The 17,469-nt window shown below is 38.2% G+C and overlaps 1 long non-coding RNA gene across 3 annotated transcripts in view; it reads left to right on the forward strand.

Annotated features, from left to right (window-relative positions):
- LOC106009713 (uncharacterized) overlaps nt 1-9,080 on the forward strand; it is a 48,860-nt gene extending 39,780 nt beyond the window's left edge. For 2 of the 3 annotated variants that reach the window (XR_001183729.3, XR_001183730.3), the window contains exon 3: nt 5,924-9,078. This is a non-coding gene — a long non-coding RNA (uncharacterized LOC106009713). Of the gene's footprint in view, nt 1-5,923 lie in introns of all 3 variants that reach the window. The other variant, XR_002396284.2, reaches the window with a different exon arrangement.
- The last annotated feature ends 8,389 nt before the right edge of the window (nt 9,081-17,469 follow it).

Raw genomic sequence — 17,469 nt, forward strand, 5'->3', positions numbered from 1 at the left:
AATTTTGAAGCAATTTTTCTTTTCCTGGTCACTAATTGCAATCTTATCTTCTATATCTGAAATTCTGTCCTCACATTGGCTCATTCTGCTGTGTAGACTTTCAATGGAGTTTTTCATGTCCTGGAAATCTATTTGCATCTGTTTTATGGGTTCCATTTGTTTCTTATGTTGGCATTCCATCATGTTCCTCAGCTCCTCTCTAGATTTATTAATCATGTCTTGCACTAAGGGCACAATTTCTCCTGTTATCTGAGAAATTATTTCTGATTTCATTTTTTCCAGATCCCCTTTTGTTGCCTGTTCAGTGGTTCCAGGTGGTTGAGTATCACAGTGTTCCATCTCATTTCCCTTTGGGGTTTCTGTAGGTGATCTGGAAGTCTGATTTTGAGACTTATTTATGTGTTTTCTCATTTTGACTGGGGCAGGGGGCTGTTAGCGTCTGCACCGATTACCTCCTCTGAGCTGGGAGAGGTGGGACAGGGGCCGGGAGCAGCGGTAGGGATGGTGACCCAAAAGCCCTTTCCTGTGGGCTGGGAGCACTGGGAGGGATAGTGACTGGGAAGCCCCTTCCTCTGGACCAGAAGCAGTGGAACAGCAGCTCAGAAGCCCCTCCCTCTGGCCCGGGAGTGATGGGAGGGATGGTGGCCTGGAAGCCCCTTCCTCTGGGCCAGGATCAGCAGGATAGAAGGTGGCCCAAAAGCCTTTTCCTCTGGGCTGGGAGCAGCGGGAGCGATGGTGACTGGGAAGCCCCTTCCTCTGGACCAGGAGCAGGGGGACGGCAGCTCAGAAACCCCTACCTCTGGGCCAGGAACAGTGGGACTCAGTACCTTGGTCTGGTGGTCTGGTGTCCTCTGCATCTTTGTAGTGTGGAACCAGGTGGCTGCCTGTCTGCAGTGGGGTGATTTGGCATCTTCCAAGAGACTGAGGACCTCGGTAGGGCATGGGCAGACCTGCCTGTCTGCAGCGGGCTGATTCAGCGTGTTCTGTGCAACTCAGGAACTCAGTAGGGCATGGGCAGACCTGCCTGACTGCAGTGGGGTGATTCGGCATCTTCCACGTGACTCAGGACCTCGGTAGGGCATGCACAGACCTGCCTGTCTGCAGCGGGCTGATTTGGCATGTTCTGTGAGACTCAGAACCCTGGTAGGGCATGGGCAGACCTCTCATGTAATATTGTTAGGGGAATATGTATAAGTGATATGAGTGTGGAAATATGATATAGTTCAATGGAGCTTTTGTCTTTTATGGAATGGCTGTAAGGAGTAGGAGCATTATATAGAAGATAGGTGATTCAAAAACAATGATATAAACATTAGCCACAGCAGTTAGAAAAGAGAAAGAAATAAAAGGAATAAAGATAGGAAAGGAAGAAATTGAACTGTCATTACTTGTGGACAATATGATGCTTTACATTGAAGAACCAAAAATCTCTGCCAAAAGACTTCTAGACTTAATTGACAGATTCAGTAGAGTAGCTGGGTACGAGGTCAACACACAAAAAACAATAGCCTTCTTATACACAAATAACAGACTCACTGAGAGAGAAATTAAGAAAACAATTCCTTTTACAATACCATCCAAAAAAATGAAATATCTAGGAATCAATCTAACAAAGAAAACAAAAGACCTCTACACTGAAAACTACAGCATTCTGAAAAAAGAAATTGAAGAGGATATAAGAAAATAGAAAGACATCCCTTGTTCCTACGTAGGAAGAACTATATAGTGAAAATGGTCATACTTCCAAAAATACTATATAGATTTAATGCAATGCCGATGGAAATTCCAAAAACATACTTCACAGAACTAGAGAAAACAATCCAAAAATTCATTTGGAACCAGAAGGGACCTAGAATAGCAAAAGCAATTCTAGGCAACAGAGACATGGCTGGGGGTATCACAATCCCCAATTTAAAACTACACTACAAAGCTACTGTGATAAAAACAGCATGGTACTGGCAAAGAAACAGACCCAAGGATCAGTGGAACAGATTAGAAGATGCAGAAACAACTCCAGACATACTCAGCCACCTCATCTTTGACAAAGGAGCCAACCACCCTCATTGAATGAAAGGTAGCCTATTTAATAAATGGTGTTGTAAAAACTGGATTTCAACCTAACAAAGATTAAAACTAGACCCAAACCTATCACCATGCACTAAACTAAGATTGAAGTGGATTAAAGATCTAAATATTAAAAGAAAAGCTAAATCGGCTGGAACAGAGGTTAAGTAGAACTCCTGAAGACATTAGTGTAGGAAAAGATTTTATGAACAAAACCTCTGTTGAGAGAGGTGAGAGAGGCTGAGCTGCCAGGTGCTGTGGGCAGCCCAGAGGAAGGGCTTCCAGGCCACCATTCCACCACTCCCAGCCCAGAGGTAGGGGCTCCCAGCCCAGATGAGGTGAGCAGCACACCCCCTCCCCATCAAAATGAGAAGACACATAAACAAGTCTCAAAACCAGACTTCCAGATCACCTACAGCAACCCCAAAGGGAAATAAGATGGAACACTCTGATACTCAACCACCTGGACTCCCTGAACAGGCAATGAAAGAGGATCTGGACAAAATGAAATCAGAAAGAATTTCTCTAATAACAGCAGAGATTGTGCCCGTAGTACAAGACATGATTTATAAATCTAGAGAGGATACAGATTTAAAAAAATAGAGCTGAGGAACATGATGGAATCCCAATATAGGAAACAAATGGAATCTATAAAACTGATACAAACAGATTTCCAGGAGATTAAAAACTCCATTGAAAGTCTACACAGAAGAATGAGCCAATGTGAGGACAGCATTTCTGATATAGAAGATAAGATTGCAATTAGTGAACAGGAAAATTTGCTTCAAAATTGTAAGGGACCACGAGAAATCAATCCAGCAGCTGCTAGATGATGCAAAGAAGAATAACATAAGACTAATTGGAGTCAATAAAGAAACAGGAGAGTGCAGATGACATAAAAAAAACTGTTCACCGAAGTAATGGCAGAAAACTTCCCAAGCAGGGGAAAGAACTTGACATACAGATAAGTTAGGCATATAGTACTCCAAATAGCCTTGATTAAAAAAAAAGTACACATAAGCATATAACTGTTAAGATTCCAGAAACCCAACAGAAGAACAAAGTTCTACAAGCAGTTAGAGAAAAGAAACGAATCACATACAAAGGAAAGCCCATCAGAATCACAGCAGACTTCTCAAAACAAACCCACAAGGCAAGAAGAGCTTGGAGTGACATACTGCAAGCCCTAAAGGAAAGCAGCCTCCAACCCAGATTGATGTACCCTGCAAAACTAACTTTCAAAATGGATGGAGAAATAAGATACTTTTATGACAAAGAGCACCTTAGCAACTTCATCAATATCAAACCAGCACTCCAAAAATTTTTAGATAATATCCTAGGAACAGGCAATGAGGATCACAACCCCAGGAAGCACAGTAGAATGAATCCATCAGGTGTGACAAGAAATTAAATGTAAAGGGGGAGAATCCAACAAAAAGAAAAAGTCATGAACCTCATCTCCCTAATGAGTGTGTAATTCAATCTTGTTATTGTACTGATTAGTATTTTTCTGATTCTAGTGTTGCATACCTTTCCTTGTGCTGTACTGGCTATTTATCATCTTCTTGTGTCTACTTTTTAATTGAGTTGCCTATTAATGAGCTGTAAGAGTTCTTTATATATTCTGGTCATTGGTTATATGCATTTTAAATATGGTCTGTTTAAGGATTACTTTTAATTTTAATGATGTCATTTACAGTTCTAAATTTTGATGGAATCTCATTTATCAATTTTTTTCTTTTATACATCATGTTTTTTATATCCTAGGAAATTCTTGTCTACCCTAAATTTATAAACATTTTCCCTTATAATTTCTTCTTAAAGTTTTATAATTTGTCTTTCATATTTAGGTTCATAGATCCTTTCAAATTATGTTTATGTATGGAAATAAAGGGTTGAGGTTAATTTTTTACATATGGATACCAGGTGTTCTAGTGCCATTTGTTGAAAACACTATCTTTTCCTCTGCTCTTGAATTGAGTTTATGTTCTATAAAATGTTAATGTTAAATAATCTTTCAAAACTCAGTGGACCATATATGTGTGGTTCTGTTTCTAGATTCTCTGCTTTATTCCAGTGATCTATATGTCTTTCCTTACACCAACACTGCCTTGATTACTGTAGCTTTAGAGGAAGTCTTAAAATTAGGTACTAAATGTCTTCCAACACTATTTTTGTTTCTTCTTCTTTTTACTTTTCTATGTCCTTTGTACTCCTACATAACTTTTAAATTTCAATATCCAATTCTTCATTTATAGCAAATATACATAGACCTGAATTTTTATATGTACTTTGTGTTTTCTAATCCTGCTAAATTCAAATACAAGTACTAGGGGCTCCTAGAGATTTCTTAGTATTTTTTCTGTAGATGATCATTTCATCTACATATAAAGATTTTGCTTCTACCTTGCCAATCCTATCCTAATTGTGTCATTTTATTGCCAGTCTATTTTGGTTTGGGCCTGTGTTTCAAAGTTTAATGGACAGATGAAGAGTAGGCATATCTGCCCTTGTTCTCCACCTTATGGAGAATCTTCTCCTTTCATATAAGACATTTTTCCTGGAAGTATGGAGTACATGTCTTTGATCTGTTGAGAAAGTTCTGTTCTACTTCTAGTCTCCTGATAGCTTTTACCATGAAGAGCTGTAGAATTTAGTCCAATACTTTTTCTCCAACTAGTGACAGGATCATATGGCTTTTTCTTTCTGCTTTAAATGTTTGATATAATTTATCAGTTAAAATGTATATGAGCCTGTTGTCATATAGGTAGGTTTTCAACCTAGGAATATATTTTCTTTAATAGGTGCTATTTAAATTTTATATTTCCTACAGAGTCAGTTGCATCAATTTGTCTTCCAAGGTACTTCTTAGAAATTGTCCAATTTATGTCAAAAAAGATTTGTAATATACTGTCTATATCCTTCTAAATTCTGTAACATCTGTGGTAATGTCTTCTAGATATTGATATTGTAATTTAAAAAATGTATAATTGATGTTGTGTAATAGGAAGAAAAGGTCTAAAGGAGTAGGGGAAGTGTGAGGGGTCAGGAAAGGGAATGAAGGGAAAAGAAAAAATATGAGAAAAGGAAAAAAATGGAAACAAAGTCTTTGCAAATAGGGAAGGGTGGAGGGGGTGAAGGGAGGGCAGGGGATGGGGAAAAAAAAAAAACAGAACCAAGATACTCATGTAATGGTACAAGATCCCAATGATGAATGTAACTGTATTTTATACCGAAAATGTACCAATAAAAGAACTTAAGCAAAAAAAAACAAAAACAACAAAAACAACCAAGAACAATGTTCTAAGAAGGGAATTCTGTGACTACCACATTTACTGTCATTTTCTAATGATTTTGGCTACAATTTAGGTTTTTTTTTTTTTTTATTTTTTATTTTTTAAAATTTTTTATTTTTGGTACTGGGGATCGAACTCAGGACCTTGCGCTTGCAAGGCAGGCACCAGAACCACTGAGCTAAATCACCGGCTTAGGTTTTTTTATTAACGTAGTTTGGTTTTATTTTCAGATTATTTTTGCTGAATTTGGGCAGCTGGGGTTGTGCAATACCAACATAGTAATTATACATCCGAGGACTTCTGAAATTGGAATTCAGTCCTAGGACAACCTTAAAATAAATGAATATGAAAGCAAACAAGCATATTGGTAGTTTGGCATGAACATATAGACAAAAAAAAATCAATTTTAAAACAAGTTAAAGAAGCTTTGTTTTGGAGAACCAATAATTCACCCATCAAATATCATTATTGTCTACTAAGGGGTCCACTGGTTCTCCTTGTCAGACTGGGCTGGATTTTTGGTTGTGTTGTTGAGAAAGGATGACCTTTCTTTATCTTTCAAGGTCGTTGGAGTTGCTGTTGATGGTGAGAACGGGCAGGGAGACCTCTCTGAACTTACATACGTTGGAAGCAGTTCCAGAATACCTAAGCCAAGGATGAAAAGGAGAAGAAAAGGAACAGGAAGATGAAACAGAGGAACCAGAACAAGAAGAATTTGAAATAGCTAGGCATGGTGGTACATACATGTAATACCAGCACTCTGGAAGGCTGAGGCAGGAGGATCACAAGTTTGAGCTCAGCCTAGATAATTTAGTGACTTAGAACACTCTGTCTTGGGCCAGGGATTTAGCTCAGTGGTTCTGCAGCCTGTTTCGCAAGCCCAAGCTCCCAAGTTCGATCCCTTGTACAAAAAAAAAAAAAAAAAAGAAACACTCTGCCTCAAAATTAAAAATAAAAAGTGCTAGGGATATAGCTCAGTGTGAAGGCCCTCAGGTCAATCTCCGATACTGAAAAAACAAAAAAAGAAAAAAAAAGGAAAAAAGAATTTCAGATATTAGAGGATAATACAAAGATTAAGAGATAACATAGTTCAAAATGATAATCTATAATGTGACGTGTAAGAATTAATATAAAATAGAAGAACTCCATTAACCAAAATGGAAAATAAGGTCCTATAACTCAACAATACAAAAAAGAACTCAGAGATTAAATTGAAAAATTAACACAAATTCTTTATTCTTTTTACAAGATTGTTGCTGTTACCACAGTAATTTGAGTAGTGTCCTGTCTGATATCATTCTGCCTCTTTCTACAAGTTATGTAAAACCATTTTGTCTTAGTTAATTTTCTCATTGCTGAGACAAAATATCTGACACCCAAAGTAAAAGGAGAAAAGGTTTAATTGGGTCACAGTTTGTAGAGGTTTCAGTCCATAGTCAGCTGGCTCCAAGGCAGGGTGGCCTGGCAGAGGGGCATCGCAAAGGAGAAACAGTTCATGGGCAGCAGAAGGCAGTGAAGCACCAAGCAGCAAGAGACAAGTGATGACCCTATTTCTGTCCCTTCTATTCCATCCAGACTACCTACCCTTAGGGCAGGTAGCACTTACACCCAGGGTGGAGTACCCTTAATCCTATCCAGAACCATGCCAAACCAATCAGTGGACTAATTTACTAATCACACACCCCTGATCCCAGCATCACACACTTAATCCCATCACCACACACTCTAGGTCCAGCCACCTCAAAAGCCCCACCTCTGATCGTGTGAGGCCTGGGGTGGGGGGGTGGAGTTAGACACCTTGTATACTTCAGTACCCAGTTTTGTTTTTTCTTTTTTCTCTAGGATTATACTTATTTTAAAAGAACTGGTTTTTTTCACAAGATGCTGTCTGGGCATAAGAAAAAGGAAGATGAGCCTAAAACTATTTTCTCCCTGCAGACAGCAAAGATACTTTCAGAGGCACCTGGTGTTAAAGCACCGAGAGATGTCCTGAAGAGAGGGCTCCTAGTGACAACTTGGGGTGCAGGAAAGGAAGCCACATGCACCATCAGTTAGTATGTGTCTTCATTACCACAGTGTCCCTTGAGATTTTCAATTCCTACAGTTCTTTTATTTTTTTCTTTTTTGGTCTTCAGCCCAGACATTCTGGAATTTTTTCCAACACATGGAGGTCCAGATGAGCCTCTCTCAGGAATAAAATCACAAATCGAACATGGGCAGCCAATATGATAAGTGGAATCAACAGAAACTTAAAGATATGAATATCAGTAAGCAATTTCTTGGTTTCCTTTAAAAAGTACTTTTTAGCCGAGCATGGTGGCGCATGCCTGTGATGCCAGCACTTGGGAGATGGAAGAAGGAGGATCGCTGCAAGCCTGAGGCCAGCCTGGGCTCCATAATGAGCTCAAGGCCAGCCTAGGCTACATAGAGAGGCCCTGTCTCCCCCAAAAATAAAATAAATAAATACATAATATAAACATGTATACTTCTTTTGTCTTCTTTTGAGAGATTTTCCTAATATTTTTGCTCTCATTTGTTTATTTCATTTTTCTGAGACAGGATCTCACTATGTAATCCAGGCTGGCCTTGAGTTTACTATGTAGCCTAGGCTGGCCTTGAGCTTGTGATGATCTTCCTGCCTCAGCCTCCCAAGTGATGGGATTACAGGTGTGTGCCACCTCATCAAGCTGCTTGTTTATTTTACTTTAAGACAATTTTAGGGCTGAATTTTAATTCCATAAACCAAGTTTGGTAGAAGAACCTTGATTCTTTGTTGATAGTTAAGATCAAGGCATCACAAAGCACATTAAAAGGTTGTTGTCAGGCAATCATGTTTATAAAGTTGTCTAGAAAAAAAATGCTAAGGAGGACTGAGCTATCCAGATCATGTGTTTTGTTTTTTTTAAGCTAACCTCCATGTTAAAACCTCAATTGTGAGCTTTTTCTCTCAGGGAATAAAAATGTATGAAGATACACAGAAAAAAGAGATCATTCTATGTATTTATATTTTGTGGTGCTTGGGATCAAAGTTCATGTATACTATGCAAGTGCAGTTCTGCTGAGTTACACCTCCAGCTTGAGAATATTCTGTGTAGTAAGAAAGATGAAGTTAAATTTGGTAACATGGCACATGCATGTAATCCCAGCATTCTGGGAGGCTGAGGCAGAAGGATTACCTGTTTGAGCCCATACTGAGCAACTTAGTGACTTAGTGAGACTCTGTCACAAAATAAAAAAAATTTAAAAGCCTTAGGCTATAGCTCAGTGCAAAAGCCCTGGATTCCATTCCCAAGACACACATACATTCAAAAGGATGATGTTAAATGAATGAATGAACAGAAAACTGTAACTAGGACATTATGAAATGGAGAAAAACATATTGGTGAATAGGGAAACCAGAAGGAGGGGAGGTCTGATGTGGAGAGACATAAGGGAAGCTGATATTGCTAACAACTGAAGAAAGAGAGATAACATTCAGTCTTGTCAATGATGTGGGGGAACTGATGTCCACTCACATTTCCCCACCAATGCTCCATCTTTGTGATCATGATAAAAGTCAGAAACACAAAAACTTTTTTTAATTGTTTTTTTTTTTTGAGATGGGGGTCTCACTTTGTAGTGCAGGCTGGCCTTGAGCTCACTATGTAGCCCAGATGTAGCCCAGGCTGGCCTCAGACTCACAGCAATCCTCTTGCCTCAGCCTCCTGAGTGCTGGGATTACAGATGTGTGCCACCACACTCAGCTTATTTTTTATTTTATTTTTTATTATTTTTTATTTTTGTATTTTTGTATTAAATTCTTTTATTGGTACATTGTAGGTATACAACATAATTACATTTCTCATTGGGAATTGTACCTTTATATAATGCATCTTGGTTCTTATTTTTTCCCCATTCCTAGCCCTCCCTTCACACTCTCCACCCTTCCCTATTTACAAAGACTTTATTTCCATTTTTTCCATTTCTCATCATTTTTTCCTTTCCCTTCTTTCCTTTCCCCTGCCCCTCCCACTACCCCTACCCCTTTGGACCTTTTCTTCCTATTTTACATTATCGATGATTCATTCTAATCATTGGTACATTTTAGGTATACAATATAATGACATTCATCATTGGAAATTTGCACCTTTCCATAGTCTCTCTTGGTTCTTATTTTTCACCCTTGCCCAGTCCTCCCTTCAACCCCTCCAGACCTCCCTATTTACAAAGATTTTGTTCCTATTTTTCCATTTTCTCATATTAATCCCATTCCCTTCTATCCTTTCCCCTAGCCCTCCCACTTCCCTCCCCTTTGCCCCTTTTCTTCATATTTCACATTGCCTATTATACATTTAGTCCTTATTTACGCTTTCAGTTTCTCACACCAGAGAAACTATTCGGTATTTACACATGTGTGTCCTATTTATTTCACTTAAGAGTATCACCTCAATGTGCATCCACTTAGCTATAAATGTCTATAATTTCTCATTTTTTATGGCTGAGTAGTACTCCATTTTTTTAAAAAAACACATTTTCTTTATCCAGTCTCCAGTTGATGGGCATTTGGGCTGTTTCCAAGTTTTAGCTATTACAAACTGTGCTGTTATGAACATGGGCACACATATATCACTGTGGTATGATTCTTTTAATTCTTTGGGGAAGATCCCCAGCAGTGGAATAGCAGGGTCAAATGGGACTTCCAGTCCTAGTTCTTTGAGGTATCTCCATACTGATTTCCACAGTGCTTGCACCAGTCTACACTCCCACCAGCAGTGGAGCAGGGTTCCTCTTTCCCCCACAGCCCCGCCAGCATTTGTTATTGCATTTGACAAAATCCAACATGCATTTTTGATAAAAACCCTACAAAAAATTGGAATCGATGGTCTCTACCTCAAACTGATAGAAGCCATCTATGAAAAATCAATAGCCAATATCATACTAAATGGTCAAAAACTGAAATCCTTCACACTAAAATCAGAAACAAGACAAGGATGTCCACTGTCACCACTCTTGTTCAGTATAGTTCTGGAAACATTAGCCATGGCAATTAGACAAGAGAAAGAAATAAAAGGAATAAAGATAGGTAATGAAGAAGTCAAATTGTCATTATTTGCAGATTACATGATACTCTGTATAGAAGACCCCAAGAACTCCATCAAAAGTCTTCTAGACTTAATAACCAAATTCAGTCAAGTAGCTGGTTACAAGGTCAACACACAAAAATCAATAGCTTTCCTCTACACCAATGACAGACTCACTGAGAGAGAAATATGGCAAATAATTCCTTTCAGAATAGCATCCAAGAAACTGAAATACCTAGGAATCATCCTAACAAAAGAAATCAAAGACCTCTTCTCTGAAAACTATGGCACTCTGAAAAGAGAGATTGAAGATGATATCAGAAAATGGACAGACATCCCCTGCTCCTGGGTAGGAAGGATTAATATAGTGAAAATGGCCATACTTCCAAAACTGCTATATAAATTTAATGCAATTCCAATTGAGATCCCAGCAGCATACTTCCTGGATCTTGAGAAAACAATCCAAAAATTCATTTGGAACAAGAAGAGACCCAGAATAGCAAAAGCAATTCTAGGTAACACAGACATGGCAGGGGTTTCACAATCCCCAAACTGCAACTCTACTACAAAGCTACTGTGATAAAAACAGCATGGTACTGGCAAAGAAACAGACTTGAGGACCAGTGGAGCAGATTAGAAGATGCAGCAACAACTCCAGACACACTCAGCCATCTCATCTTCGACAAAGGAGCCAAACACCCTCACTGGAGGAAAGATAGCCTCTTTACTAAATGGTGCTGGAAAAATTGGGCTTCAACTTTCCAAAGATTAAAACTAGACCTATATCTCTCACCATGCACTAAAATAAAATCAAAATGGATTAAAGATCTAAATATTAAAATAGAAACTCTGAACCAGTTGGAACAGAGGTTAGGTAGAACCCTTGAAGACATTGGTGTAGGAAAAGATTTTATGAACAAAACCTCAGTTGCCCGTGAACTAGCACAAACAATCAACAAATGGGATCTCTTCTTATTAAAAGGCTTCTGCACAGCAAGAGAAACCACCAGCAGTGTGAAGAGACAACCCACAATGTGGGAAAAAATCTTCACCTGCTCTTCCTCAGACAAAGGTCTACTATCTCGAATCTATAAAGAACTTTAAAAGATCAGACCTCCCAAATTTAAAGACCCAATCCAAAAATGGGCATCTGAAATGAACAGACATTTCTCAGACAAAGAAGTAGAAATAGCAAATAAATACATGAAAAAATGTTCAACATCACTGGTCATTCGAGAGATGCAAATGAGAACAATGCTGAGATTCCATTTCACTCCAGAAAGAATGGCTGCTATCATGAACTCAGCTTATTTTTAAAAGTTTGATATCACTATACTATTTAGTAGTCACACAAACAGAATGATCCTGCTGCTCAAATACCGTTACAATGATTCTCCAATTATGAAGGGTCACTCGATCGGATTTAATTTTTTCCATGTGTTTCTAATTATTCTTTTCATTTCTATAACTAGTAGCACACATAATTTTCAAGTGAATATTAACTTATCTAAGAGAATGCTGGGCAACTGTTTAGTGAATAAAATGCATGTTTAAATCAAACAGTGTAAGTTGGCAAACATATTGTATTTTAGAAAGTATATTTTTGCCTCCAAGTTATTTTGACGGACATGGTTTATCTGACCAATGCTCTAAGCCCTCTATTCTGCCTGGCTAGATGGTCTGAGACAGGTTGTTAAAAGGACCAGGTAAAGGGTGAACTTGACTATAATTTACAGAATCTGTTCTCATTTAAAAGACATGGGAGGCAAATGCATTTGTTTTGATTCACTGTCCCTGGCTGGATTTCTTGCATCCAAAATAATAGCAGAAGGCAATTAAACCCATGAACAGACTGAGTGAAACTATGGTGCACTAACCCTGAAAAACAATACACCTAAAATGCCATCCCCATCACAATGATATTTCATTACCTCTCTGCTTCCAAAAGTCACCACAGATGTGTAACTGCAGCAAAAGTGGTTTGGTTTCACAGACACCCGAATCATATATGTAGATGCAAGTTCCAACAATCCATTCATGCCACTGAAACACTTTTTTGTCCTTCTCCTAAGTAGGATATTTTTCCTTTTGTATTGTTTTTGATTATGTTCCCTGAGTAAACTTGATGGAGAATTTGCCATTTCCAATTGTTACATAAAGAATTCACCTGACTTTGAAAGCTAGGAAGGCCAGACCCCATTATGCCCAACCTTTATTTTAATTTTTGATACAAACTAAAATACACTTATATTTGTCCACTACTGGTCTACTTTATATGGGCTTCTTTTTATAAAAGGGTTTTATTGAGCTAGTATATATTGTGACACACCAGTGAAGATCTTAAAACATGTTGGTCTTGGATCATTTGCAGGGTAGCCATGTGCTTCAATGTGACTATCAAGATTCAAATAAACCTGGGTTCAAAAGAGGAGCATAGAATAGACATTTTAAAAATTATAATTGGTACATTTATTATATTTCTCAGACAACAGAGACATCAAGAAGTAATGATAATAAAGGGATAATGAGGTATTATTCTGCATGTAGAAATATGATTCTTTCCTTTTAAAAGAGTTGTTTTGAAAAAGTAGACTGTCTCAGAAAGACATAAAGATCACCTGCAATTTGAAGAGTTTCTATGAATAGATTATCCAGAGATTCCTCATTTTCCAAGTTGATGTGATTTCATCTTATTCCCTGAGCTAGTTTCATCCCAAATTCTTTACTGTTCCTTTTTTTAGTAACAGTAGATTTTCTTTTTCAGATGCTGAAACTCAATTTGTTATTTTGAACTATCAGAGACTTGGATTATAGGTATAGTTTTCTTTTTGGTACTAGAGATCGAACTCAGGACCTTGCACTTGCAAGGGAGGTACCGGAACCACTGAGCTAAATCCCCAGCCCTATACGTATAATTTTTGTTGTTGTCATTTAATTTTGTTTTTTTGATACCAGGGATCGAACTCAGGACCTTGCACTTGCCAGGAAGGTGTGGTGCCATTGAGCTACACCCCCAACCCCTTAAAATTTTTTTGATGGTAAGGCATGATGTCCAAACACATAAGGACACAAATATTTTCAGTGGACGAATGTGTTTTGTTGTTGTCTTTCTGTTGTTGTTGTTTTGTGGACCTGGGACTCAAATTCAGGGCTCCTTGCACTGAGCTACATCCCAGTTCTTTTAAATTTTATTTAGTTTTTGTTTGTTTATTTATTTTTATTGTACTGGGTATTGAACCCAGGGCTTTTACACTGAGCTACATCTCCCATCCTCTCTCTTTCTTTTCTTTTCTTCTCTCTCTCTTTCTTTCCTTCTTTCTCTCTCTCTCTCTCTCTCTCTCTCTCTCTCTCTCTCTCTCTCTCTCTCTCTCTCTCTCCCTTCCTTTTCCTTTCTTTCTTTCTTTCTTTCTTTCTTTCTTTCTTTCTTTCTTTTTCTTAGGCAGGGTCTCACTATGTATTTCAGGCTGGTCTTGAACTCACTATGTAGTTCAAGTGGGCCTCCAACTTGCAGCAATCATCCTGCATTAGCCTTCCAAGTGCTGGAATTACAGGAGTGCGCCACCATACCCAGCTAAAATTTTTAAATTTTGAGCCAGGGTCTCACTAAATTGCTAAATTTCCCAGGCTGGGCTGAAACTTGTAATCCTTCTGTCTCAGCCTCCCAGGGTGTTGGGATTACAAGCATGTGCTACCATGCCCAGTTTTGTTTGTTTATTTTTAATGATATAAACACTTTACATTTCTATCCCCTAGATTCTGAGCAAGTACAAGCCTATTGAGAATGCCTAAATGCAAGTATTTACAGTTAAGTGACAATTAGCACATTTATGGTAATTTGCATTCTATTTACAAAGATCTGGGTTTTACAATCATTTACCATGCAAACCCATTAGCTCTAGCAATGTGGCCAAGACAGGCCCAGAACCAATGGGAAACCTAATTTGGTCATCCTAGCATTCTTAAAAAGTAGTGGATTCCATTTTCCTAAGAAATTTAATCTACAGGTTCTGGTTTTCTTAATGATCTTTTGATCATGAAATTCACACCTTACTTTACTGTGACATATTTGGAGCTGTTTTTAAAAGTGGTTATAGCATCTCTGAAGATTTAGAATTAGATGAGCTATTTTTGGATCCTTTTAATATCAGGACCTCCTCCTCTTCCTTTCCAAGGTCACCATGAGTGTTACATTTCATATTTACTAGACATTTCCGATACACCAAGAGCTCTCCCAAAGGCAAGCTTTCTTCTTTTGAGATAGCAATTTAAATGATCACATTACTTGGATCTTCCTGTGGGTGGCTAGGAGCACATTCCTCAGTCACATGAAGGTGTGTGTGTCAGCGAGCATCCATCTGAGAATGGGACTTTTTCCACACATACTGGACAAATCACTTGGGAAGGAAGGGTGATTGGGGTCCGTTCCTGAATCTGTAGGGCTGGCCTTGGAATTGGTCAGACACTGGCAAAAATAAAACAAGGAAAAGTGACAGGTCTAGGGAAGAAGGAGGGAAGGACAAGAGAGGAAGGAAAAAGTAGCCCTACCCAGTTGAGAACTGAGCTGGTGCTGTACTGGAAACTGGGCTTTAGGGGGGCATTGTTTACCTCTGGTGCATTCTCCTGTTGAACATAAACTACCACGTGGACACCGACAGCAGGTGAGATCATTCCATGTCCATGATGAAGTAAAACAAAAAGAAGACCACTTCATAACTGTGTCTGGCTCAGCAAATCATATGGGCACTGGACAACCATATCAAACACCCTCTTCCAGCAGACTTACTACTGGCTCTTTACCAATTGCAACTTGAGCCCCCTTTTTTCTCCTGCCTTCTAGACAGAAAGTGAGATATCCAATCATAGATTGCTCTTACTTCCCTACAGCAGCCAATCAGTACTACACACCTGCTTTTCTGAACCCTCCCTCAAGTGCCTAACATAAACTGGATTCCTTGAGAAATTTCTTTCCATGTTTTTCCTTTTTAAATATTTTAATGTAATACATGTAGATATTAATAAAGAAAATATTTTAAAACTCTTCTATGAAAAATAAAAACAAAAGTTTCATAACAAAATAGGGAGTAATAATAGTTAACACACTATGTGCCTCATCTTAGAAAAATGGCCAAAATGTTATTCAGAGGACATCATAGACAAAAAAGGCTGTTACAAAAAAAGAAACAAACAACTTTATTTTCAATGAACTAAAAGAAACTAGTAGTATAAATAAAACAAATTAGCATATATACTGAGATATTTTTAAAACAATGGAATAGATAAGTTGGGGAATTATTTGTGTTTCTCCCTGTACTTCCTGTTTCTCTTCTATTTTATTTTTTTATTTATGTGGATATATTTTGCATTTCTCATATGAGAGAACCATCCAAGATTTTAAACTTGTGTGTCTAACTTTTTTCATTTAACATTATGTTCTCAAATTGCATCCATTTGCCTCTGTGCTCACAGTGGTCCCTGCTGCTGCCCATACTTTCAATAGAATGTTTAATCTCCTGAATTTCTGTGTGGTACCTTTTCATAGACTCCAGTTCTTTGCTAAATTGGTCATTCATATTTTTGTATCATTTTGTTTAACTCTGAAGCTTGTTATTAGTGCCTTCTATAAATTTGCTGATTGTCTTATTAAGTCCAGTATCTGTGAGCTTGCTCAGCACCTAGTGATCTGTTTTTTAATCTCCTCCATTATCCTTTCTAATTATTCACCTCTGTGGCTTTTGAGTTCTTCCCCCTTGTTGCCCCATGGATCAGTTTTTTGGGATTTAGGAGTATTGGGAAGCATTTTTTGGCCTCATCTTCTCAAGTTTTTATTGTTTTTTGTTTGTTCTGTTTTGTGCTGAGGTTTGTAGGTGCTCATGGTGGAAAGACTTTGTTGCTAGTATGGAGATCTCTTTAGTTAGTGTCTCTTTTTCAGTGATGTACTCTGGATGTGACTAACTATAGGCCACTGCCTCTGTTCCAAGACCTGACCACCTCTGTCTCTCACCCAGTCACTGTGGGAGGGTAACACTGTGAAGCCTAAAGTGAAGTTGTATTTTAGTAGTTCTGAGGCTCAGTTTTAAACAATCAACACCTTTCCAAAATTGCACCTGATTAAACACTCCATGGCAATATGGCAGGTGCTGTGCTGGATTCCTTCTCCAACTGTTGCCTGCCATGTGAAGAAGTCACTTTTGGAGTAAAATCCTGTGTTGGTTTTGCATTTTACAATAGCCACTGGCTTTTCTTGGTACTGGCACTGCTGGTCTGGCCTGTTGTTTCTCCCTGGAGCTCCCAACTCTGGGGGCTTACCTTGTGTTTGCAGAGAAGGTTCTACTCCCCAGTAGCCAGGGTAAGTTCCAGACTGCTGCATTTTTTTCTCTGCATTGTGATCTGTTTCTACAACTTCTCTGTAGCTTTTAATTTTCCTGTCAGTTCCTTCCTGATTCCTGGAGATCTACTTCTTATTTCTCTTTGCCAAGTTGTTATTTTGCAGGTGTTTGGATTCTGGGTCCCAAGAGGCTGTATGTTGCTACAGATTGCTACTTTGCCATTTTTGTTCCTTTTCAATTTTACATTAATATATGTAACTGTTAGTAATGTCCTGCAGCTTGCTTTTATAATTCAGTACTACATTTTAGAGATCTAAGACTGTCTTCTCACTGTCCTGACATTGGCTTTTGCAGAGCAGGAAATTTTAATTTTAATGAATTTCAATGCTCACTTCAGTAGCACATATACTAATTTTAATGAATTTAAGATTATCAATGATTTCATTCATGGATCATGTCTTTTTTAAAATCTAAAAATCACTGCTATAGCCAAGATATTCTAATTTTTCTCACAGGTATCTTCTATGTCACATTTAGTTCTAGAATCCATTTTGAGTTAATTTTTGTGACTGGTGTTAGGTCACAAGATTCACATCTTTGCATGCAGATATCCCATTGTTGAAGTGTCATTTCTTGAAAAGACCACCTTTACTCCATTACATTACCTATGGGTCTCTTTCTGGACTTTCTATACTGTCCCTATTACATAATATTCTAATTCAT

This window comes from Heterocephalus glaber, unplaced genomic scaffold (genome assembly GCF_053883595.1).
Source record: "Heterocephalus glaber isolate CG9 unplaced genomic scaffold, H.glaber_assembly_v1.0 deba00001461, whole genome shotgun sequence".
Classification (NCBI taxonomy): domain Eukaryota; kingdom Metazoa; phylum Chordata; class Mammalia; order Rodentia; family Bathyergidae; genus Heterocephalus; species Heterocephalus glaber.